Below are 25,300 nucleotides of genomic sequence, written 5' to 3' on the forward strand. Positions count from 1 at the left end.
AAGAGGCCAGGGTCCAGGGCGGGCAACTGGCTGGCCCTGCATGGTGAGGCTCCAGGATCAGGGTCCGGGCTGCCGCTGCCCTGCCACCCGGCCCCTGTGGCCCAGGTAACAAATTGTGGGCCACATATGCAGCCCACAATGATAAATAAGTTGAGAACCACTGATATAGATATTGCAGGCCCAGTTTTCAGAAGGGCGTAGCATCTACTACATCAAATGAAGTCATAACTACTGTGTATTCAGTGCCTCTGAAACCTAGGCCCTGAGCACCTTGGCTTCCTAACTAACATTTATTAATACATTATCTCCTAGTGACAATATTGATAGGAAGGAATCAGATAAATACGAAAATGGGAGATTCACCACTGGATAGTATTCCTGTCTCCCAGAATCTCCTTGATCTCTTCCCTGCATCTCTGCTGGTGCTCTGGGTACAGGGCCATGCAATACAAGAGCCAGGAGATCCCACTGGCCGTGGTATCGTGACCCTCAAACATAAACGTGTCCACCTCAGCACGTACGTCTTCATCGGATAATCCAGCTCCGTTTTCATCCTAACAAAACATGGACACTCTCAGTGGCACAAATGAATCCAGCAATAGGAACTACAGTCACTCATCATGCTAGCTATCACTAGGCCAACCAGTTCAGGCGGGAATCCAAAATATCTTTGTTACAGTGCCCATGGACAACTCCTGCCGCTGCCTCGCCCTGGCTCAGAGACGGGAAGAGGCAGGTTGGTTCCTCTTGTGAGGGAACAGTGGAGAGTTGCTCCCTACAGCACACTTCTTTGGTTTTCTCCAGCAAGAATGCTCTCCCACTTGCCTTCAGAGACTGTTCTGGAGGCCCAAAGGGTCAAATGCATTCTGGTCTTACCCAATTGACTGCCATGAAGTTGTACCAACTTTTGACCAGTTGTGTCTATGTAATGCTGACAGACCCTGGTCATCCGTGGGCAGATTGAACCTGGAACCTCTGGAGCTTAGTGCATGAGCCTCTGCCGCATGAGCTAAAAGCTAACTGGCTGTTAGCTAAGGCTGTAGAGCAGACTCATTAATCTCTTTCTCTCTCTCTAAGGCCTGGTCTACACTGGGGGAGGGGGTTGATATAAGATACGCAACTTCAGCTACGGGAATACCGTAGCTGAAGTCGAAGTATCTTATTCCGACTTACCTTCCGTCCTCATGGCGCGGGATCAACGTCCGCGGCTCCCCCATCGACTCCACTACTGCTACTCGCTCCGGTGGAGTTCCAGAGTCGACAGGGAGCGCGTTCGGGGATCGATATATCGCGTCTAGATGAGACGTGATATATCGATCCCCGATAAATCGATCGCTACCCGCTGATACGGCAGGTAGTCTGGACGTACCCTAAGTGGTATTGGTGCCACTAGAGGGGACAGAACACCACACCCAGAAGGTGTGTGGGTTACATCTACATTTCTTTTTCTTAATATTGCCCTTTTAGTCCAGGTTATGCCACCTGTCCTGGGAAAGGAGTTCTGTCCCCTGTAAAAATAATCTGCCCTCTCTACTCTTCTGTGTAGAGACACGCCACTCCAAGAGCTTCCAGCAAGCAACCATGAGGAAGGGAGAAGAGAATATCTTCACACTCCAGCGCTATGAAATGACAGCTGGAAAGAAGACTTGAGAGCAAGGCCTGCCTATGCTAGAGAGGGGTAAATTGAAGCAAGGGGCTCCCTAGTGGACTGAATCAATTACTGCAGATTGGAAAAGGAGGTTATAGACAAGAAGTGAGATTTACATATAGATGCTCGATTGGTCACTAACTGAGCACGGGGACTAACTTCTTTTTTCCCTTTCTCTACGGGGGCCCTGCAGTTAAAGTCTGGAGGCCCGCTCAACTTTCAGTAGGATGAGAAGGGGGAATATTTTATTTAATCACCAGGTGAAATTCACTCTATGCAATAGGCCAGCCATGAGGCTTATGCATCACTTCAGCCCTCATTTAAGGGCCAAAGTGGTGCATTGGTCCTGTGCTGGCTCTCAGCACAGGGGTGCAGTTCACTTGGTATCACCCAGGCCTCTGGTGGTGAAGCCCAGGGGAACATACCCCCTGCTTAGTGGTATTTAGTGCACACACATTCCTCCATAACTCACTTTGGCGTGGAGAAGAATATCCAGAAAGTCCAAGTGCCTCTTCTTCTGGACCTTCTCACGTTCTCGCTCGTCCTTGAGAGACTCCTTCCGCTCCCGGATCACCGTGTCTGCATTAGAAAACGATTGAAGTACACCTTTCAGCTACACCCAGTAGAGCACTGTAGTCCTGGAGACTGCCTGCGTGCTCTCCAAACACAAAGTGGGGTGGCCATTCAACTACACCAACCCTCATCGTACCTATGGGAACATGGTAGCACTCACTTAGTTACCATAGTATGTAGGCCAGATCCCCCAGATTTAGACTCGTAGTGTTCATTGAAATCAATGGATGTTAGGCGTCTAAATACCTTTGAGGGTGTGGGCTCTCATGCCTCAGCAAAGGTCTGTTAGGAGGATTTCAGGAGTGGGGACTTCCTCCTATCCTGACTCCATTTACCTCAGCACCTCTGCCAACCCCATTTACTACACTCCAGGAACAACATGGCAGAATTAGGATTCAGAGAAAGGTCATTGATCAATTTCGGTGCAGACGGGGCATGAGTCAGCACCCAAAGCTGCTACCCCAGGAAGGCAATTCATTAGCCAATGTGGAACGAGTTGCTGGGTCTCAGCCTGGTTCCTAGCTGCCTTATGCTCACATCATGAGAAACAATGATACATCTGACAAGTAACTGGACCCTTGGCTGAAGACTCGGCACTGAGGTCAGGGAGCATATGGGCCAGGTCGTCTGCACTACTCAGCTCTAGCCTTTTAGAAGAAGGTTGGAGCACACTGATCAGGTGCTGTGATGGCTGCTGCTTGTTTTGTGGCTAGAGAGGGTTCCATGTGAAACACCCCAAATGCACAAAGGATTCAGAAAACCAAAGGCCAGGGCGTTGGGAAGTACCTGTGTGGTGGTGCGCAAGCTGGCAGGCCTTCCTGAATTGGAAACCATGAGGGCTGAGCCAATAAACGAGATCATTGTGATACGGGAAGATGCGCAGCCTGTGGTGCACCAAGTAGCTGAGGTCAAAGACAGCTTGGATGTAGGAATTCTCCCTGGGGTTGGAGGTGAGGGACAAAAGAAGGGATTTGCTTTCAGGAAATCAAATATTGTATGTCGTGGTGCACACGGTCCATTCTCACTTTCACCCATGGAGACCCTCACTGCCCGGCACCACCTAGTCACAAGCTACAAAGCAGCGACGTCGTTTTGGGGGAACACTTCTCTCTCGCCGAAGTTTGATCAATTTGAGTACCGTAATGTAACATGGGGGAGCAGCTGAATGGGATTATAAAGCAGAAGATGGTGACCAAGAATAGAAGGGAGGGGCAAATACATAAGGACTCCATCTATACAACTAGATACCACCCAGGAAGGAGTGGGCTACCACTATTAGTTATAATCCAATAGCATCAGAAGGCCTTATGCAAGACCAGAGCTCTTCTGGTCTAGGTCCTGTATGTACACTGGGCCATGCTGCAGGGAAATACACAGTTTGAATAAACAAGACAGTCAAGGAGTGGGAGAATTATTATCCCCCTTTTACAGATGGGAAACTGAGGCACGGAGATTAAGTGGCACCAAAGGAATCTGTAGCAGAGCTGGAAATTGAAGCCAGAGGTCCTGAGTCCCAGGCCAATGCCTGAACTGCAAGACCATCCTTCCTCTCTGCCTCAGGAGGGAGGGAAGCAAATATTGCACACCCTGAAAAGGCGGCAGCGTTCTCAGTACTGCAATCGCTCCTGGGTGCCCCAGAGTCACTCTGGCAGAGGCAGAATCTTTGCTGTGGGTTATCTGCTGAGAAGGAAATGTACATGCTGAGACACTGTAATACTCTGGGAAATGTAAAAGTCACCTCTGGCACAGAGTGGCTGGCAGCCGGAGGTGGGATTCCTGTGCATTCCACCCATTAAACTGCATGGACTGTTGGACAACTTTTAAAATGAAGCTGGGGTAAATTTACCAGTCATAAGCAACTTGCACAGTTTATTCACAGCCAATGAATAGCAACCTTCCATCAGGACCCAAGAGCATCTGGTACTGACCTGTCCGTCTGGCAGTTGCTCTGGTAACTGAAGGCACATTTCATGATGCTGTCGAGAGTCATCAAGCTGACATGTTCAAAGAGCTCCACTGACTTCTCCTGTGCGATCAGCTGTTCCCACTTATCCTAGTGCAGGAAAGAGACAGGTGAGAAGGCCCAGAAATGCCTTGCTCTGCTGTGTCAGCATTTACCTTCCATCTTAAAAATAAACGAGGGACATCTTTAGCCAGTTGTGTATTCTAGGCAACAAAAAATGGGAAAGGGAAACGCTCCCTTATTTCTTATTTTGAGATGCCAGTTTGAAACAAGAGTAAGCTAGGAATCTGACTTGGCACTTATAGTATAGACCCAAGTTATCGTTCTCTCTCTTGCCTTTGTCCAGAGTCAGTTGCTTTGATCGTTACACTGCAGGGTATCTTATGGTATGGAAAATTAGTCAGAAAAATTACTATGTACAAACGGTCCCTCTTTAGCCAAACCCTGATGCAAAGGTCTTGGGCTGGCCCTCTGCACAGGAGTGAGCTTTCACTTTAGTCCCCATGTATAGGATGCCAGACGCTCTGTCCTCAGCCTGAGCAATGCTTTCCTCTTCCTTACAAGGCAGGTTCGCTACCAGACAGATCTCTGTCCCATGCCAACACTGCCAGTGTCAATTCAGACTGGAGACACGCTAATGCTGGCCCACAGCCCATCCCGATGTGTCAAATGTCATTGCCAAAGGCCTCCTTGGAAGAAGCCGAAGGCTCGTATCACGATGAGGTCAGAAATAACCACCACCAGGGGAAGTGTTGGAGTACAGCAGAAGCCACAACAGCTGAGTGGTCCCACAACAGGCTGTTAATGTTTAGTAATGTGGCACTGTGAGGCTCTTAGGTGTTATTATAAAAGTCAATCTAAAAATAATTTGTTCATTGATCAGTGATTTCAGGTACCAGTTCTGACTGATCTAAAGGCCACTGATGGCTGAGGATGTCAGATGCTTAGGGTTTGGTATATGATTTGTATTGTGTCTTACTCCTGCATAGGGGTGGCCATAGCTAGATTAGCCCAAGAGCAACCCTTGGAAGGAAATTGACTAGAAGACTTGCAACTCCAGCCTGGGTTCTCCTTTGCATCAGCTGGCGTGTAAATTGATGCAATTATTTGTAGGATGCAGCTTGCTTCCTTGTGTGTGTGTTGGTGGGGAGGGGGAGATTGGCAGATTTATATAGGCTTGGAAGGATTAGATGCATTGATAAATGTCAGTGAATGTCAATTTCAAATACATACACAAACAAAGGGGGGAAATATTTCCATAGATAATAAATCAAAATATACAGATAGGAAAACTTAGTTTGATTTAAGGCTACTAACTTGGTCAATGTGATGTTGACAAATTGTGTTTTAATGGTTAGAAATGGTTTTTGAATCTCAATCTCTGTCTTTAAATAATTGTCTGACCCTCCCCCCATCATTTCCTGAAACTGTGAAAAATTTGAATTGATGATTGGAAAAAAAGCTAACCCATAATTTTGCATTACTGTCAATATTTAAATCAAGAATTGAAAAAAAATGTTTACAAATAATCAATATTAGCTGTCCAAGATATAGAAATGAATAAATAAATTCTACCAAGCCTACGGGGAGAGAGATCACCCTCTAGAGGCACATATAAGAATAATAGCATCTGTTGTATGGTTTGTAAGTTTATAGGTTCAGTAAAGTTGTTGTGCACTGCAAATGGCTTCCAGCTCTTAACACCTCAAAGCTTGCACTGGGTTATTACATCTGCCATCTGGAATGTGCAGGGGGAGAAGCCACAACTCTGTGGGCACTCTGCTCCCCTCCTGTCCTATTCCCTGCCCAACTTGCTGGGGTTCAGAAGTAGTAACACTGCAGCATTGGATCTCACCTTCCCTTCCCCCCGCCCCCCTGAAGCTGCAGTCTGTGCAGGCTAAATAGAAGGGCTGTTGTCAGTGGGACATTATGCGCCTGCACAGCCACAAGAAGGCAAGTGAGAATCTTGCCCATTATATTTAACGTATTAGCTCTTTTGCTGCCCTGTTAAAGACGGCAGCAAACGAGGCCACGATACTGGTCAGTCTTAAGGAGATGTGACCTGTTAGTGAACGTGTGCCCCTTCCAGATCCATTCCAAAGAGGGCCTGGGTCTGTTACAGCTCCCACCTGCACCCAGAGGCTCTTTAGCTCCATACAAGATGTACAGACTCATGTTTTCAGCGGCAGAAGTCCCCCGTTCGCTCCCAGTTATATTGGCTGACACATACAGGAAATAGAGGTGTTTTATTTTTCTGTAACAATAGCCCAGTGTGGTTCAAACTCCATGCCAGTGCGTCAATATTCCGTTTTCTCTCCCTGTACATGCTCAGTTCGCTCAGCAGTGAATCTCTGCTGCAGGCCTGTTTTTAATTCTCACACTAGAAGGCAGTGTTGTCCACATGGAATCAGAGTTCTTTCAGGGACAATGCATTGCACATTTAGTTGCTCTTGTACCCAGATCCCCTGACAATGTAGCTGCCGAAATGAATGAGGGTCCCATTCGCAAATGTTGTAACTCTATTATTTTTCTGGCACAGAGCCCACTGAGAAGTGAAACTGTAGTTGCACTGTGTACTATGGAAAGCAGAGATTGCAATTTAAACATTGTGAATATTGGCAACTCAGGGTATTTTCTAATCCCCAGATCACAGGGTTGAAGTGTCCTCAGTCCTAGGGTTTAGGAATGCACGAGATCCCTTATTGAATCCTGCCTTTCATATAAGTACCTTTAAACAGTACCACCAAGAACCTATTTAATGCTTTATTAATAGTAGCAATCACTATTGTGGATTAGATGTGATTTTTGGATCACAATAAAAGGGAACCCCAAATCCCTGGATTCTAGAATTATCATCTATTGAAAAGCAAGGAAATACTGCAGCTGGAATCCACTTAAGAAAGGCCCAGACTGCCAATTTCCTTATGTTTCTAACAGGCAAAATGCATTAATTAACTCAAGAGTACAGTGGTCAGGACCCATTCCTCACAAACCTTTTCATTTAAAAACGTGTCCCTCACAGAGCTGGTCAGAACACCGGGGCATTTTCCATTGAAAAGGTCAACTTTTCATTGGAAAACCAAACTCAAAACCCCACAAATATTTGGCTGTAAACTGCCAAAAAGTTTTTCAAAATTGTTTTAAAGTTTTGATGGGGAAAAAACCCGAAAATTTTCAAGGACAGCAGACGCGTTTTTAATTTACTCAAAACACCATTCTCTGATCAGCCCTCGTCCCCTTTTTTTTTTTTTTTTTTTTTAATGCTATTATAGGCTTTGCCACAGAGTCTGTACATCTTCTGGACCAATTAGTTGCTATATCTCAGAAAAGAAATGTGATTCATCCAAAAAGCTAAACCACCAAAAGAGAGAATGTCCATGGAATTATAGACTGTACAGGCTGATAACAGCTACGTAACAGCAAGAACAGCAAGGAAGCTCTTGAGCCATCACTTTGCCTTCAACCCATCAAGGATAAGAAACGAACATAATAAACATGGCAATAGCAGTCATCATTCCTACCAGCATCACTTTGGTAGAATCTGCAATCAATGGCACATAAGGTTTCAAAACGTCATAATGAAACCCTGGAGTCAGCAGTTTACGATGCTGGTACCACTTTGGCCCATGTAAGACCAATAATCCTTTCCCTGGGGGAACACAAGCAATGGAGTTCAGATCATTTCAGATTTTAAAGACCATAAGCAGATATTTTTGATGTATATAGATAAAGCCTTAGCCTGCAATAACTAAAACTTCCATCGGAGATGGAAACTATTTGGACACATCTTACCCATCTCCTATTTGCTAGGATAGTATATTTTCTAGTGCTATGACAACAAACAACTGATCGGAATGCAGAGAGGATCTTGATCTTTCATCTTCAAATTTCACCATGATTGTTCAGGATCATACTCCAGACAATGATTTTATTGCAGATAGGTGACCAGGTTTAGATGAAATAAGGACCTATTTGAACCTTTCACCCATAACTTGAAACTAACTAATCTTTTACCAGTCTCCAGTAAAATTAGCTTTGATTGCATATTCATTTTCATGCTTCTCTGTATTTACCAGTTTCAGACCAGACCAGAAGTGGACATACAGAAATGCCTGTAGAAAGGCTGTACTCCCAAGATTCCTGCTTGGACCAGAAGCAAAGAATAACCTAAATCGCAAGAGAATGCCTGTTCTTATGAAATCCACAGCCAGATTTCTAGATCAAAGAAGTTCAGATGAGCAGCTAAACTTTTGGTTGCTTCTTCAAACTGAACCTTTGGATCTTTGCCCATCACTAGTCCTTGCTGGATTCAAGGTATGTTAATGGAATTTCATTTGTATATATATCACAAGTATAGGGTTGCCAACTTTGACAAATTCCTGGAGATTTTATCACATGACATAATCTTTAATTAAAGATTAATTTTTAATTCCTGGAGACTCCAGGACAGTCCTAGAGGGTTGGTAACCCTACATAAGTAGCATCTTGTAGGGGAGTGACCTCAGTGTTGATACAAAAATGATAATAAAAATATTAACTTTTTTTTAAGTTGTTACAAACTTGTCTGCACCTTTACTGAACATTAAGATATAGCCATAATAATGTTTTAGCCGGGATGCTTGAAAATATAACAGACACATGTTTAGCTAATTATGTAACAAAATGTTAAAGCTAATCAAAAAATATTGGAAGGTTTCTGTTTCTACTAGCCAAGGACAAGCAGTCATCAAGTAGAATAACCATTTAAACCCTGATAGGAAGAAAACTGATTGTGAAAGGAATTCAAAGTTGTGTTATCAGAGCAATAAATCAAGAGGTAAATTGGGCCTATAACAGATCCCCTGCCCTTTTCTTTTCAAAGAGAAACCGGAGTTTAAACCCACACAAGGAATGCTAGGAATATCTTCATTGAAATTGATTTCTCCTATAAACACACTAAAGTCTTCATTCTTTAAACCTACAGAATATTCATGATGGTAAATGTTTTTACTAGGGCTGTTGATTAATCGCAGTTAACTCACGCGATGAACTCAAAAAAATTAATCATGATTAAAAAAATTAATCGCGTTTAATCACAATTTTAATTGCACTGTTAAACAATAGAATACCAATTGAAATTTATTAAATACAGTCAAACCTCGCAATAACGCGCCCCACTATAACACAAAATCGCATATAACGCGATCATAGATTGGCTCCCCTTTAAGGCATAATACAGTACTGTACAGTACCAGTGGTCCCCAACACCACGGCAGGGGAGAGAAGCTGCAGCCCCGCACCTGCCGGGGACAGAGAATTCCGAGGCTGCGGGCACTGGTGCTCTGTGTCCCCGGCAGGCGGGGGGCCGCGGCTCCTCTTGAAGCCAGAGAGAAGCGGCAGCCCCACACCTGCTGGGGACAGAGAGCACCGGCACCCGCAGCCTCGGAGTTCTCTGTCTCCGGGAGGCGGGGGGCCACGGCTCCTCTTGAAGCCAGAGAGAAGTGGCGGCCCCACACCTGCCGGGGACAGAGAGCACCGGCACCCGCAGCCTCGGAGTTCTCTGTCTCCGGCAGGCGGGGGGCTGTGGCTCCTCTCCCCTGCTGGGCACTAGGCACTAGGGGCACTAGGCAGCGCACATCAATGCACCGCTTTGGGGACCACTGACAAACTGACTGGTTCGAAACCCCACTATACTGCAACCCCACATTTAGCGTGATGGAAGTTTTTGGACCCCAAACATTGCGTTATAGCGGAGTTTCACTGTACTTTGGGATGTTTTTCTACATTTTCAAATATATTGATTGAAATTACAACACAGAATAGAAAGTGTACAGTGCTCAATTAATATTATTTATTTTTGTTACAAATCTTTGCACTGTAAAAACGATAAACAAAAGAAATAGTCTTTTTCAGTTCACCTCCTACAAGTACTGAAGTGCAATCTCTTTATTGTGAAAGTGCAACTTACAAATGTAGATTTTTTTTTGTTACATAACTGCACTCAAAAACAAAACAATGTAAAACTTTAGAGCATACAAGTCCACTCAGTCCTACTTCTTATTCAGCTAAGACAAACAAGTGTGTTTACATTTACGGGAAATAATGCTGCCCGCTTCTTATTTACAATGTCACAGTTACAGTGCCATGCGAATGCCTGTTCTCGCTTTCAGGTGACACTGTAAACAAGAAGTGGGCAGCATTATCTCCTGCAAATGTAACCAAAATTGTTTGTCTGAGCGATTGGCTGAACAAGAAGTAGGACTGAGTGGACATATAGGCTCTAAAGTTTTAAATTGGTTTATTTTTTAATGCAGTTTTTTTGTACATAATTCTACATTTGTAAGTTCAACTTTCATGATAAAGAGAGTGCACTCCAGTACTTGTATGAGGTGAATTAAAAAATATTATTTATTTTGTTTTTACAGCACAAATATTTGTAATAAAAAATATAGTGAGCACTGTACACTTTGTATTCTGTGTTGTAATTTAAATCAATATATTTGAAAATATAGAAAACATCCAAAAATATGTAAATAAATGGTATTCTATTATTAACAGTGATAGCAATTAATTACGATTAATTTTTTTAATCACTTGACAGCCCTAGTTTTTACAGAAGACACTGGTTACTTCCAACTTGTGTTTCCACTTAAGGAGCAACACCTTTGTTGTTTTCGAATTCATGGGATTTAGTTAAGATTGCTTACTTTGCCCAGCTATGAACTGTTTGGATTCTTGTTAACAACTAGCAGGGGCGGCTCTACAATTTCGCCGCCCCAAGCACGGCGGCACGCCGCGGGGGGCACTCTGGCAGTCGTTGGTCCCACAACCTCTTTTATGCTTGTTTTAGATTCTGGTTGGTTGCTGTCACTCTTATTGACTCTATGATTTCGGGGTTGGCTTAGGTGACATTTTCAACTCCTGACATGCAGTCTGTCTAATGAATATGCAACATTTCTTTATCATGGAATCATAGAAGATTAAGTTTGGAAGAGACCTCAGGAGGTCATCTAGTCCCGCCCCAAGCATGGCGGCACGCCGCGGGGGGCGCTCTAGCGGTCGTTGGTCCCGCAGCTCCGGTGGACCTCCTGCAGACGTACCTGCGGAGGGTCCGCTGGTCCCGCGGCTCCGGTGAAGCATCCGCAGGCATGCCTGCGGGAGGTCCACCGGAGTCGCGGGACCAGCGGACCCTCCACAGGCACGGCTGCGGGAGGTCCACCGGAGCCGCGGACCAGCAGACCCTCCTCAGGCACGCCTGCGGGAGGTCCACCGGAGCCACCTGCCGCCCTCCCGGCGACCGACAGAGTGCCCCCCACGACATGCCGCCCCAAGCACGCGCTTCGCGTGCTGGGGCCTGGAGCCGGCCCTGACAACTAGATAGGCTTAAACAAATTATTTTGCCAGACTTTAACCACCTAAGTATCTAATAATCTTCTAAAACCAAATTCACAAAAATTTTGGAAAACACTCTACTTTGGTCTTTACTTACTGAGGGAAAAGTGACCCCTCCTCCCAACAGGTGGGTTCACTCTCAAGGGTATAATCTCTCTTAAAAGCTCAGCACAGACAGGCTTGCAAAAGAGACTAACGGACGTTACAGTCCAGAATCAGTGCAACAAAGCCAGTCTCTGGATCACAGCTGGCCTTTAGCAGGCTGCCTCATTGGCTCCCCTGCTTATTGCTTGGAAGAGGCAGCAGATGGCTCTTAAACCCTGCAATAGCTCCTACTCCTGCCTTGGTCCTAGCCCTGTGCCTGCCTTGTTTCACTCCAGGTAACCCAGCTCTGACCCTGGCTGCTGACTCCAGCTAGGACCCTTGGCTCTGATGCCTGGCTACCGACTTCTGTCCAACCACTAGGCCTGCCTCCTGTTCCGATCACTAGGCATGACTGCCCACCTCCCTGTCACTGACATTAACCAGTTTATCACTCTGTCATTTGTGGTATTTTGTTTAATGTTTTATTTTTCTTTCTTTCATAATAAAATGGCCAGAGTTAATCATTGTGATTACTTGGCTTGGTCGGGATCAAGGTGTTCCCAATGGTATGTCAAAGAGCCCTGGTGATGAAATAATGGAAGCCACACCATTGAGTTGGCAGTAAGAGAAACAATCCATAACAGCTGGCCTACCCTTTCTTGTTTCTCTAAACTCAATATTTTTAGTAATTTTTAAAAGAAAATGACTTTGTATCCACCAATTTAAAACTAGCCCTTTCAACCCTGCAATCTGAACCTTCTTCTCCAACATGTAACCACCTTTATCCAAAAGCTTCTTCGAGTTTCACTTTTTTTTTTTTGATACACAATGCATACATGATGATTTCGGAAAGCTTCTGGCCCTCACCGCACCAAGGAGCGGGAAATGCCATCGATGGATGGCTTGTTCTTGACTGACCTCAGCATCATTTCTGGTTGAGAATGTGGAGGAGGCCATGAATATACTTACCAATCCATGGAACTATATGCCTATAGGTAACATTATCCTTGGGATCTGGAAAAGTCAATTGAGAGAGAGAGAGGATAACAATACTTGATTAGTAATGATTCACTGCAATGTATGTTTATCTGTGGGGTAGACACCAACATTCACTTGTGAATGAAACAAAATGGGTGGCATCTCTTCATAATGAATCAATATTACACAACAAACCAACACCCAGTTCAGCATAATTGTGAGGTGGCTGAATGAAGGACAGATGCAAGACTAGCATTAACCAAGGATACTGCAGGTCTAGAGCTGAATGGGAACATGGAAAGGGACCTCAGGAGGTCATCTAGTCCAACGCCCTGCTCAAAGCAGGATCAATCCCCAACTAAATCATCCCAGCCAGGGCTTTGTCAAGCCGGGCCTTGAAAACCTCTAAGGAAAGAGATTCCACCACCTCCCTAGGTAACCCATTCCAGTGCTTCACCATCCTCCTAGTGAAATAGTGTTTCCTAATATCCAACCTAAACCTCCCCCACTGCAACTTGAGACCATTACTCCTTGTTCTGTCATCTGCTACCACTGAGAACAGTCTAGATCTATCCTCTTTGGAACCCCCTTTCAGGTAGCTGAAAGCAACTATCAAATCCCCCCTCATTCTTCTCTTCTGCAGACTAAACAATCCCAGTTCCCTCAGCCTCTCCTCGTAAGTCACGTGCTCCGGCCCCATAATCATTTTTGTTGCCCTCTGCTGGACTCTCTCCAATTTTTCCACATCCTTCTTGTAGTGTGGGGCCCAAAACTGGACACAGTACTCCAGAGGAGGCCTCACCAATATCAAATAGAGGGGAATGATCACGTCCCTCAATCTGCTGGCAATGCCCCTACTCATACAGCCCAAAATGCCGTTAGCCTTCTTGGCAACAAGGGCACACTGTCGACTCATATCCAGCTTCTCATCCACTGTAACCCCTAGATCCTTTTCTGCAGAACTGCTGCCCAGCCATTCGGTCCCTAGTCTGTAGCAGTACATGGGATTCTTCCATCCTAAGTGCAGGACTCTGCACTTGTCATTGTTGAAATGCATCAGATTTCTTTTGGCCCAATCCTCTAATTTGTCTAGGTCCCTCTGTATCCTATCCCTACCCTCCAGCGTATCTATCAGTTTGCAGAGGATGAGGCATCAAGGAGTAGGGATTCCTGAGTGACATCTTAGTTGTGGGATTCTGCTTTGCTGTGAATAGTTAACACCCAGGAAATTATGCTCGGCATTTGCAATTTGCAGAAATGCTACAATCATTCAGAACTCAGATGCACCATGCCTTACCTCCCCTGGCAAATAAGACCTTGGCATAATCAGGGTGGGTGATGTTTAAGAATGCTGAGAAGCTCCCAAACCAGAGAGGGAAGGCGTACGGGTACTTCTGGCTCCATCGCTCTACTTTGTTTAAAACCTCCCCTTCTTGTAGAAGCTGCAACAGCGGAGGAGAAAAGAGAGAAGAAAATAGGCTGGTTGGAAAACTCTCTGTCCAGAAGAGCTCACGGTAATCTTGCTACAGCCAGAAGAATGGGGAATGTTCATAGGACATGACAGTTATAAATAGTCCATGGTCTCTCTGAATTGGCCTGATGTACTGCAGAGAGGGCTGTTATTTTTAAACATTATATGAAATAACTGTTCATCCAGGGATTCTCACCAAGGAAAATACCTTTACATGGAATGCTGTAATGGACTGGTCAGTGTATGTTATGTGTCCCTACCTTGGAATCAATCCACAGAGGATGTGAATCTGTTACAGCTCCTAGCAGGACAGCCTGGTTTTTTAGCTCATAGATGGAGACTCAAGTTTTCAGCTCTAAGAGGTTTCTGGTTCAATCCTTGCCACAGTGGTACAATATACAACGTACTTTGTAAAGGAGTAGGAGGAATCTAACCAACTGATAAAAAGCCAAGATAAAGATGGACCAGAAACTGTCACAGATCAGGACAACTGCACCTAAAATTCCCTTTGTGGTCTCACAAGGGCACTCACTCTAGGGGTACGTCTACACTACGGGATTATTCCGAATTTACATAAACCGGTTTAGCAAAACAGATTGTATAAAATCGATTGCGCGCGGCCACACTAAACACATTAAATCGGTGGTGTGCGTCCACGGTCCGAGGCTAGCGTCGATTTCTGGAGCATTGCACTGTGGGTAGCTATCCCGTAGCTATCCCATAGTTCCCGCAGCCTCCCCCGCCCCTTGGAATTTCCGGGTTGAGATCCCAGTGCCTGATGGGGCAAAAATCATTGACGCGGGTGGTTCTGGGTACAGCCTCACCCCTCCCTCCCTGAAAGCAGCAGACAACCATTTCGCGCCTTTTTTGCTTGGTGAACTGTGCAGACGCCATAGCACAGCAAGCATGGACCCTGCTCAGCTCAATACCGCAATCGTGGATGTTTTAAACACCTTGCGCACTCTCGTGCAGTATATGTTGAACCAGGACCTTCAAACCGAGGCGAGGAGGAGGCGGATACGGCAGCGCGGCGATGACAGTGATGAGGACGTAGACACAGAATTCTCTCAAACCGCGGGCCCCTGCGCTTTGGAGATCCTGATGGTAATGGGGCAGATTCTATCCATTGAACGCCGATTTTGGGCCCGGGAAACAAGCACTGACTGGTGGGACCGCATTGTGTTGCAGGTGTGGGACGATTCCCAGTGGCTGTGAAACTTTCGCATGCGTAAGGGCACTTTCATGGAACTTTGTGACTTGCTTGCCCCTGCCCTGAAACGCCATAATACCAAGATGAGAGCAGCCCTCACAGTAGAGAAGCGAGTGGCGATAGCCCTGTGGAAGCTTGCAACGCCAGACAGCTACCGTTCAGTCGGGAATCAATTTGGAGTTGGAAAATCTACTGTGGGGGCTGCTGTGATGCAAGTAGCCAAAGCAATCACTAAGCTGCTGCTACGAAAGGTTGTGACTCTGGGAAACGTGCAGGCCATAGTGGATGGCTTTGCTGCACTGGGATTCCCTAACTGTGGGGGGGCGATAGATGGAACCCATATCCCTATCTTGGCACCGGAGCGCCAGGGCACCCAGTACGTAAACCGGAAGGGGTACTTTTCAATGGTGCTACAAGCACTGGACGTTTCACAAACATCCACGTGGGATGGCCAGGGAGGGTTCATGACGCTCGCGTATTCAGAAGCACTACTCTGTTTAAATGGCTGCAGCAAGGGAATTACTTCCCAGACCAGAAAATAACAGTTGGGGATGTTGAAATGCCTGTCGTTATCCTGGGGGACCCATCCTACCCCTTGATGCCATGGCTCATGAAGCCATACACAGGCAGCCTGGACAGTGGTCAGGATCTGTTCAATTACAGGCTGAGCAAGTGCAGAATGGTGGTGGAATGTGCATTTGGCCGTTTAAAGGCGCGCTGGCGCACATTACTGACTCGCTCAGACCTCAGCCAAACCAATGTCCCCTATGTTATTGCTGCTTGCTGTATTCTCCACAATCTCTGTGAGAGTAAGGGGGAGACCTTTATGGCAGGGTGGGAGGCTGAGGCAAATCACCTGGCCGCTGATTACGCGCAGCCAGACACCAGGGAGATTAGAAGAGCACACCAGGAAGCGGTGCGCATCAGAGAAGCTTTGAAAACGAGCTTCATCAATGGCCAGGGTACAGTGTGACTGCTGTGTTTGTTGATGAACACCCAACCCCCTTGATTGACTCATTCCCTGTAAGCAACTCACCCTCCCCCTTCGAGTACAGCTTACTTATGCAAATAAAGTCACTCTCATTTAAAAATCATGAATTCTTTATTAATTCATTATAAAAAGAGGGAGAGAAGTAAGGGTGTGGTTTGGGAGGAGGATAGGAGGGATGGAGAAGGCCATTAAAAAAATTTCACAGTAACGACAGCCTTCTGGTTGGGCTGTCCACGGGGGTGGAGTGGGCGGGTGCACGGAGCCTCCCCCCACGCGTTCTTACACGTCTGGGTGAGGAGGATGTGGAACATGGTGAGGGTTGAGGGTGGTTATACAGGGGCTGCAGCGGCACTCTGTGATCCTGCTGCCGTTCCTGAAGCTCCACCAGACGCCGGAGCATGTCAGTTTGATCACACAGCAGCCCCAGAGTTGCATCCCGCCACCGCTGATCTTCCTGCCACCACCTCTCATCTCGGGTGTCCCTCCTGTCCTCACGTTCACTGGCATCTTTCCTGTAATTTGATACCACGTCCTTTCATTCATTCAGATGAGCTCTTTCATTGCGTGTAACTTCCATAATATCCGAGAACATTTCATCTCGCGTCTTCTTTTTCCTCCGCCTTATCTGTGCTAGCCTTTGGGATGGAGGAGGGACGCTTGAAAAATTTGCAGCTGCATGAGGGAGATTTATTTAAAAAGATACATTTTACAGAACAATGGTTATACTCTTTCACAGTGAACAGCACTATTCACCTTACATAGCACATGTGATTTCCCTACAAGGTCGCATTTTTCATCTTAATACTGGCTGCCTGCAGCTCTGGAGTTACAGATCTCACAGACACAGGTCCGGGCATCAGAATTCAGCTTGCATGCGGCCATGGTAAGCCACTGTCTTTCGGCTTCTGTAGTGATTTACCCCTCCCCCCAACGCATGGCTAATACCACGCTAGCTCCCTGCTAATCAACATCCTTCCCACCCCCACACCCACTGCGTGGCTGGTAGCTTGGAGAAGATCCCCGCTTACCAAACACAAAAAAGATCATCGGCATTTCTCTCCGCCCCTCCCCCGCTTGGCTACATGCAGGAAAGGATTTTTTTTAAGCTGCTGCAGTCCACGAACCCAGTAGGAAAATGGCCATCCCCTTTACTTAAATTCCTGATTTTTAACCAGGTTATCCTGAACGATATCACTTTGCTGAGGATAATACAGTGAGATAAAGAACGGATGCTTCTTGAATGCCAGCAATCCCCGGGACCATACGCTGCTATGCTTTGCCATGCAATGATACCTGATTACTTGCTACATGCATGGCGTGATAAAGTGTCCTACCATGGTGGGCGGAACAAGGCTGCCTTGCCCAGAAACCTTCTGCAAAGGCTTCTGGAGTACCTACAGGAGCGCTTCATCGAGATGTCCCTGGAGGATTTCCTATCAATCCCCGGACATGTTAACAAACTTTTCTAAGTAACTATACTGTCTGCGAATGCATCCCAAGTCCTCAGGGCAAATCAATCATTAAAAAACGCTTGCTTAAAAAACAATGTTTGCTATTTGCAAAGGTACACTCACCAGAGGTCCCTTCCATGGCGTCATTGTCTGGGATAGTTGCTTGGGAGGGCTGGGAGGAGGGTAATTCCGTCAGGGTGAGAAAAAGCTCCTGGCTGCTGGGGCTCACGGAGTGCTGTGTGCTCTCTGCTAGGTCTTCCTCCTCTTCTTCATCTTCATCTTCCCCGTCTGCATAATCCTCAGACATGGCAGAGATTACAACCCCCACCTCGGAATCCACGGTCAGGGGTGGGGTACTTGTGGCGCAGCCCCCTAAAATTGCATGCAGCTCAGCATAGAAGCGGCATGTTTTTCGACCTGCCCCGGACCTTCCGTTTGCTTCTTTGGTTTTCTGGTAGACTTGTCTGAGCTCCTTAACTTTCACTCTGCACTGCACTGAATCCCTGCTGTGGCCTTTATCCGTCATAGCCTTAGAAATTCTTTCAAATACTTTTTCATTTCGTCTTTTGGAACGCAGTTCTGTTAGCACTGAATCCTCTCCCCATATAGCGATCAGATCCAGTACCTCCCGTGCAGTCCATGCTGGGGCTCTTTTTCGATTCTCAGGAGACTGCATTGTTACCTGTGCAGATGAGCTGTGCGTGGTCACCTGTGCTGATGAGCTCTCCACGCTGGGGAAGCAGGAAATGAATTTCAAAAGTTCGTGGGGCTTTTCCTGTCTACCTGGCCAGTGCATCAGAGTTCAGAATGCTGTCCAGAGCGGTCACAGTGGTGCACTGTGGGATACTGCCCGGAGGCCAATACCGTCGATTTGCGGCCACACTAACCCTATTCCGATATGTTAATCCCGATATTAGCGCTACTCCTCTCGTCGGGGAGGAGTACAGAAACCGATTTAAAGAGCCATTAAAATCGATATAAGGTGCCTCCTAGTGTGGACGGGTGTGGCGTTAAATCGGTTTTACGCTCCTAAAACCGGTTTAAACGCCTAGTGTAGACCAGGCTTAGGCTCCCAACTCCTCAGCCGTCACCTCTCTGGGGTGGAGACCTCTGTCTCTCTCCCTACTGGCCAGACTGTGCAGTTCCCCAGCAAGTCAGACTGCCCAAGGAGCTCTGCTTGGCTTTCTCCTCAGAGGCTGTAAACAGCATAATTGCCCGTAGTTAGAAATTAGCACCCTGCTCTTTCAAGCAAACACAAAAACATATTAAAAACAATAACAGGACCTACACACATGCTAATTAGCTTATTGGAGATCATAACCCTCACCTCAAACTCCAGCAAAGGGCTCTGGTAGGAGTCAGTCCTTCAAACCACACACAGGGTGTTTTCTTTGGTTACAAGTTCATACATCTTTTGCTCAGAAGAAGACCTCACATGAATAAATCTGCCTGTCCTTTATACAGCTGGGGTCTCCGATTTAGAGATGCCAGGAGCAGGTAAACAGACAATGGACTCTCCTCAGGCATAGCTTCAAAAGGCTGGGTTTTGCATAACTAGAAAGGGGATGGGGTACATTTGCATTCATTTCCCCCTAGAGATTTCCTAGGAAATCCACTGAGCCAAAAGTTCCAGCACACTGTTTAAAAGAGTCCTTTGAAGCTCATAACACTTCCTAGGGTTTGCATTAGTCACATCTCCCTCCTGGAGACATTACATACAATCCCACAATAATATATAAACCTTTGCATCGTTAGTACAGTAACTCCTAAAATACTCAATCCAATAAGGTTTGTCCAGGATAGTGAAGGAAATTGCCATATCTGTCACAGAAGCATCCACCCATCCCTTCCACCAAACCGTGGTGGGGTTAGGGTGGAAATGAATGCCAAACCACTCTGGTTTGGCTTTTACAAGGGGAGATGCAGAGTATGGTCTAGTAGGCTGAATAAACAGCTAAGAGCCACAACTTCCTCCGTTCTAATCCCACCACTGACTTGCAGCATGTCCTTGGGCAAGTCGCAAAGGCCAGATTTTTAAGAGGTGCCTAAATACCTTTTAAAAATCTGGACCTAAACCTCTATGTTTCCATTTTCATTCTAGGTCAAATGAGAAGGAGAATAGTGGTCTACTGCACTGGGATGTTGGGTGCAGTCAGCAGTAAATCCTATACGCTATTCAGGTTTAATTATTCATATTAAAACTCAACCAATGGGAGCTTGTGAGACAAAGTCCGACCATAGTTTAGCTCCTGTTTGAACACTGCAGGTTTCCAGGTTGGGACAGAGGTGCACATCTTGGGGGGGCTGAACATCCTTCAAAGCTGGCAGAGCATCTACCCACAATGGAACTGCTTTAACAGACGGCTCGAGCCCACGCTTCCGAGGTCAGAATGGAGCCCTAACTCTCTACCCCGAAGTTCGATGCTGAAGAAAGATGGAGCCATTCAGAGAAGTGTGTCACAAAGCTTGGTCGAGCAGATCAAAAATCTGTTTTAAAATCCCCTGCTGTAAATAAACATGTTTTTGAACAGTAAATAAATATGGATTTTGTACCGTCAGGAGCAAAGGTAAATACCAGGTTTTTCTAAGCTGTCTTTATGCCAAGACGATGCCACAGTAGTCCTGCCAGCTCACACAGGGATCTTTTTCATCTTCCATTTTTAAACAGGTTTCAGAGTAGCAACCGTGTTAGTCTGTATCCGCAAAAAGAACAGGAGGACTTGTGGCACCTTGGAGACTAACAAATGTATTTAAGCATAAGCTTTCGTGGGCTACAGCCTCACAGACAAGTAGGTTCTGATTTGTACCTGCGAACGCTGGGGAAGTCAGAGTTACAGCCAGGTCATCCATTTGTCTGGTCATTCCAAACCGCCAATGAAATGACATGAGCAATAACTAAACCCAAGGCTGCATTAAGGACTTTGCTCAGTCTCAGATCTTCAACGGTATTTGAAAGCAATTTGTGAAGGCAACACCAGGTTTATAGTAAGCAAGGGGTTAAATCTGGCATCCTCCCTCTCTTCCCTCCTCATTGTGACTGCTCAGTAGGGTAGCTGTGGGCCTGGTACTATCAACCCTAAGTTGCCAGAGAGGTACAAAGGGACCTTAGTATAAATGAGAATCAGGCCCTATGACAGGGGTGGGCAAACTTTTTGGCCTGAGGCCACATCTGGGTATAGAAATTGTTTGGTGGGCCATGAATGCTCATGAAATTGGGGGTTGGAGTGCGGGGAGTGGGGGGTAAGGGCTCCGGCTGGGGTTGTGGGCTCGGGTGGGGCCAGAAATGAAGAGTTCAGGATGTGGGAGGGGGATCGGGGATGGGGCAAGGGGTTGGGGTGCAGGAGGGGGCCAGGGGTGCAGGATCTGGGCAGCACTTACCTCAAGCCGCTCCCAGAAGCAGCAGCATGTCCTCCCTTTGGCTCCTACATGGAGGAGTGGCCAGTTCACAGGCACCGCCCCTGCAACTCCCATTGGCCCCATTTCCTGACCAATGGGAGCTGTGGGGGTGGTGTTTGGGGCGGAGGCAATGTGCAGAGCCCCCTGGCTGCCCCTACGTGTAGAAGCCAGAGGGGGGGACATGCCGCTGCTTCCGGGAGCTGCACGGCGCAAGGCCCTAACCCCGCTCCCCGCCAGGATCTTGAGGGCCTGATGTGGTCGCCGGGCCATAGTTTGCCCACCCCTCCCCTATGAGACTAGCCCCTAGATAGCTAGAGAGAGGAGAGTGCCTGTGAAGGGTGGGAGGGGGCCAGGTTTATTCCCATGTTCTGCAGTCTGGGTGGAACCTCAGCCAGAGGAAGATTTTGTTTGTTATTGTCTGGTTTTGTTCGTGGTAACTTGTGGTCTATGGTTATAGCAATTTGCTCCTGAGGAAAAGTCCTTGTTATGTCTCACTTCTGCCGAGTCACCCAACTGATTTACATGCAGAATATGGCATCGGGTGTGAGCCACAACTTGGGGGCAGGATATAGGCCAAGGTGCAATACTTAGACTGGATGCTCGTTAGAACAGGGACGATCTTTTTATTCTGTGTTTGAGCAGCACCTAGTCCTTTGGGGTCCTAGTTCATGACTGGAACTGCTACGGGAATACACATAATAATTAATAATACAGTGACGTCCAGGATCACTAAAGACCTGATCCAAAGCCCATCAAAATTAACGGATCAGTGCCTCATTTCTTAATGATCTGATTTCAGATTTACTCTTGTTCTGATGCTTTAATGGGGCCCTTGTTTGCTCATTAACCTGGAAACAGCTGAACTTTGGAACTCAAACACAAGCCTGTAAATAGCTTTGCCTTCTTGAGCAGATCCTGGACAGCATTTCACTGTGGAATAATGAAAGGCCCGATTTTAATACCTTAACTCACACTGAATAATAGCTGACTGTACAGCTGGAGCTACTCCTGGAGTAGGGTCCTACGCAATATGAGTAACTGGATCACAATCTGATCCTCAGGTACAAGCGATTGAAAAATCATATTTGAGCCCGTTCATTAGACATCTGCCTAAATGGCCTCAAACCTGCTGCCTTTGAAGTCAATGGGAGCTGAATCAGGCCCATTTTATAGCAAAGGCCTCTCTGCTTTGTCACATCACTGGGGAGGGGCAGGGCAGAAGCTCCCTGTGAATGGGAGAGTGGGGGCCGGAGGGATAGGAGGGGGAAGGAGGGGAACTACTAAGATTTGGGGAGGGAGGGGGACGCAGGGCAGCTCCTTCACCTCTCCTGGGCTGGACAAGATACCAAGCCAAGTTTGTGACACTACCCATAAGACATGGAGCCAGAGCAACAGGTAATAGGGAAAATATTTAGCAACTCCTCTTCCTAGCCCTGATCCGCTGAAAATTCATGATGTTCCCCAGTCTTTGCAGTCCACTGATTTCCATGGGTGCAAGACCATGCCCTTGACCTTTCACTCCTAAACAGCAGTCCCAGGTCTTGGACAGCATCTAACAATTACAACCACTTAATTCAGCCTAGTAACCTTCAAACTGGTTATGTTTCCAGGACAAATGGAAATGTTTACAACCATACACTAGAGTGGTTATGGATTTTCTCTGCAGGTTATAAAGATTTAATTAAGGGAGACCCGAAATTTTAGAAGGATAGTCTGGGCGACCCTATACCATTGCAGCAAAGAATCCTGTGGCACCTTATAGACGTTTTGCAGCATGAGCTTTCGTGGGTGAATACCCACTTCCGAAGAAGTGGGTATTCACCCACGAAAGCTCATGCTGCAAAACGTCTGTTAGTCTATAAGGTGCCACAGGATTCTTTGCTGCTTCTACAGAACCAGACTAACACGGCTACCCCTCTGATACTTTATACCATTGCAGACATTAGTGTTCCTAGCTCCAAGTGCAGGATTCTATGGCATTGGAACCGATGATGCACAAATTTACTCATATGAGTAGCCCTCAAGTCAACAGTCACTCACCACCATAAACCAATGGTCTATAATTAACTGTTCTTGCATTCATTGCTCATTCTAATCGCCAGCTAAAGTCAGTGAGAGATCGGACCTTATCCTGGATCGCCCAAACTAACCTTCAGACTTGCTAGACTAAAACCATCAAGTATATATTTATTGTATTACTATGTTATTACCAGTGCTTGAGTTAACTTTTCATTGATTTATTATTAAAAAAATCAATAATAGCTACATTTACAATTATGGATCCTAGGGAATTCCTATTCCTATAAGAAAGAATCTTCTTCTGTCCCCCTGCAGCTGTCAAAATACTCTTACCTTGGTCTCTGACTCTAGATCTGACCCTCAGCGCTGTTCCTGGCCTCTAATTCCTCTGCTTTGACCACTAGGCCTGACCATTGCTGCTCCAACCACTAGGCATGACTGCTCACATGCCAGTCCCTGACAATCAGTGCTGACTGCTGAGTGTGGGATTTGTAGCATGTGCCGGCACATTACAAACTGATCATCACTACTTGGTATATCTCATTTGGCAGTGGAATTAAACGAAACCCTACAAAAGCGTAACAATATGTCCTTGAACCTCATTATCTGCCATGTATGGAAGCTTGATCCTAATATGCATTCTGTCCTTCTGCAAAGGAATTACAACATGGAGAGCATTGCAGTGGTTTTACTCTCAGTTCGCTTCCCCAGTCAAATCAGAAGAGACTTGGGGTCAGCAGGTGGAAATCGGTTGTAGTTTTAATGGTGCGACCCTGATTTATGCCAGGTGAACAGCTGACCCATAAGGTGTCACAAGGTGTTACCTTCTCCTTTGCCCTCATTTAATCATTACCTCTTTGTTGTACTTTTTGCACTGACCTGTGTCTTTTGTTCCTTACACAACACGCCTTAGATAATGATTGCAGAGCAAGCTTTGTCGTGGAATGCATGACTTACCAATGATTTATATTAGCCAAAGGGGCACAAGGAGGATTCTCTCACACATCCCAGGGACATACCATATCAGTGAGATTTTCCCCGCTTCTCCTCGCACCCACTTCCAAGGAAGCTGCTTTCTCCGTTCACTGCATTGTGCCTATTTCATTTTTAAATACCACTTCCTTCTGCCCCACCCCCATCCCTCAAGGTGCAAACTCAGCCCTTTTCCTACCTCATGGACATGGCCGTATAGCCAGTGGGTCGGATGGCTTGGGAATCTGCTGAAAGCTTTGATCAATTCCTGTCTCCGTGATACAGCTGAATCACTTTCAACAGCACGCAGGTCAAGCCAAACACAGCAGCCAGGTGAAAAAATCCGATAGATATCCACCCCCAGCCAGGACCAGGCGGGTTTTAACCCTGTCTCTAGCACAGATGTCATATTCCCGCTGCTTCTGTCTGGCTCCCCTAAACTGCACTCATTGTCCTGTCTCACTCTTTCCTTTGCTCCAGCTATAGTCAGCAGCCTCAGTCAATGCTTTCCAAAGAGGCAGAATCTCAGAGGCTGTTTTGCTGCCAAATCATGAGAGCCTTTATTGGAGGGAAGAGTCCAACCAGCACAGCCTTGTGAAAACATCATTTGCATGGGGAAGAGTGCAGCAGAGCAACAACCTGGCCTGCCTTTCCTGGATCTTATAGCAGCAGGCTAGGCAGCGAAGCGTATAACACTCACATCGCACTGCTGTCAATTGCACAAGGTGAAAGGTAGTGGAAAATCAGCCCCGCTGAATCACCTCCATTGTTCAACAAGGATAAAGAGAAATGTTCAGTGGCTGCTCATTAACTGAGCACCATCCATCCTGTGCACTGAATGTGTCGGGGTGCCGGCGGAAAAATTAGTATGCAATCGTGTAATTAAATACTGGCTTCAGAGTGGAAGCCGTGTTAGTCTGTATCAGCAAAAGGAATGAGGAGTCCTTGTGGCACCTTAGAGACTAACACATTTATTTGGGCATAAGCTTTTGTGGGCTAAAACCCACTTCATCAGATGCCTGGAGCGGAAACATACAGTAGGAAGTTATATATATACAGAGAACATGAAAAAAATGAGGGTTGCCATACCAACTCTAAACGAGGCTAATCAATTAAGGTGGGCTATTATCAGCAGGAGAAAAAAACTTTTGTAGTGATAATCAGGATGGCCTA

At 46.4% G+C, this 25,300-nt stretch overlaps 1 long non-coding RNA gene and 1 pseudogene across 2 annotated transcripts in view; one reads left to right on the plus strand and one right to left on the minus strand.

Annotated features, from left to right (window-relative positions):
- LOC123375890 overlaps positions 1–20,298 on the plus strand; it is a 41,513-nt gene extending 21,215 nt beyond the window's left edge. The window contains exons 2-3 of one of the 2 annotated variants that reach the window (XR_006581609.1): positions 8,261–8,498; positions 19,842–20,298. This is a non-coding gene — a long non-coding RNA (uncharacterized LOC123375890). The remainder of the gene's footprint in view (positions 1–8,260; positions 8,499–19,841) is intronic. The other variant, XR_006581610.1, reaches the window with a different exon arrangement.
- The window catches only part of LOC123375889, a 34,974-nt pseudogene extending 10,402 nt beyond the window's left edge, over positions 1–24,572 (minus strand).
- Positions 24,573–25,300: the final 728 nt, after the last annotated feature.

The sequence above is a fragment of the Mauremys mutica genome, chromosome 8 (assembly GCF_020497125.1).
Source record: "Mauremys mutica isolate MM-2020 ecotype Southern chromosome 8, ASM2049712v1, whole genome shotgun sequence".
NCBI lineage: Eukaryota > Metazoa > Chordata > Testudines > Geoemydidae > Mauremys > Mauremys mutica.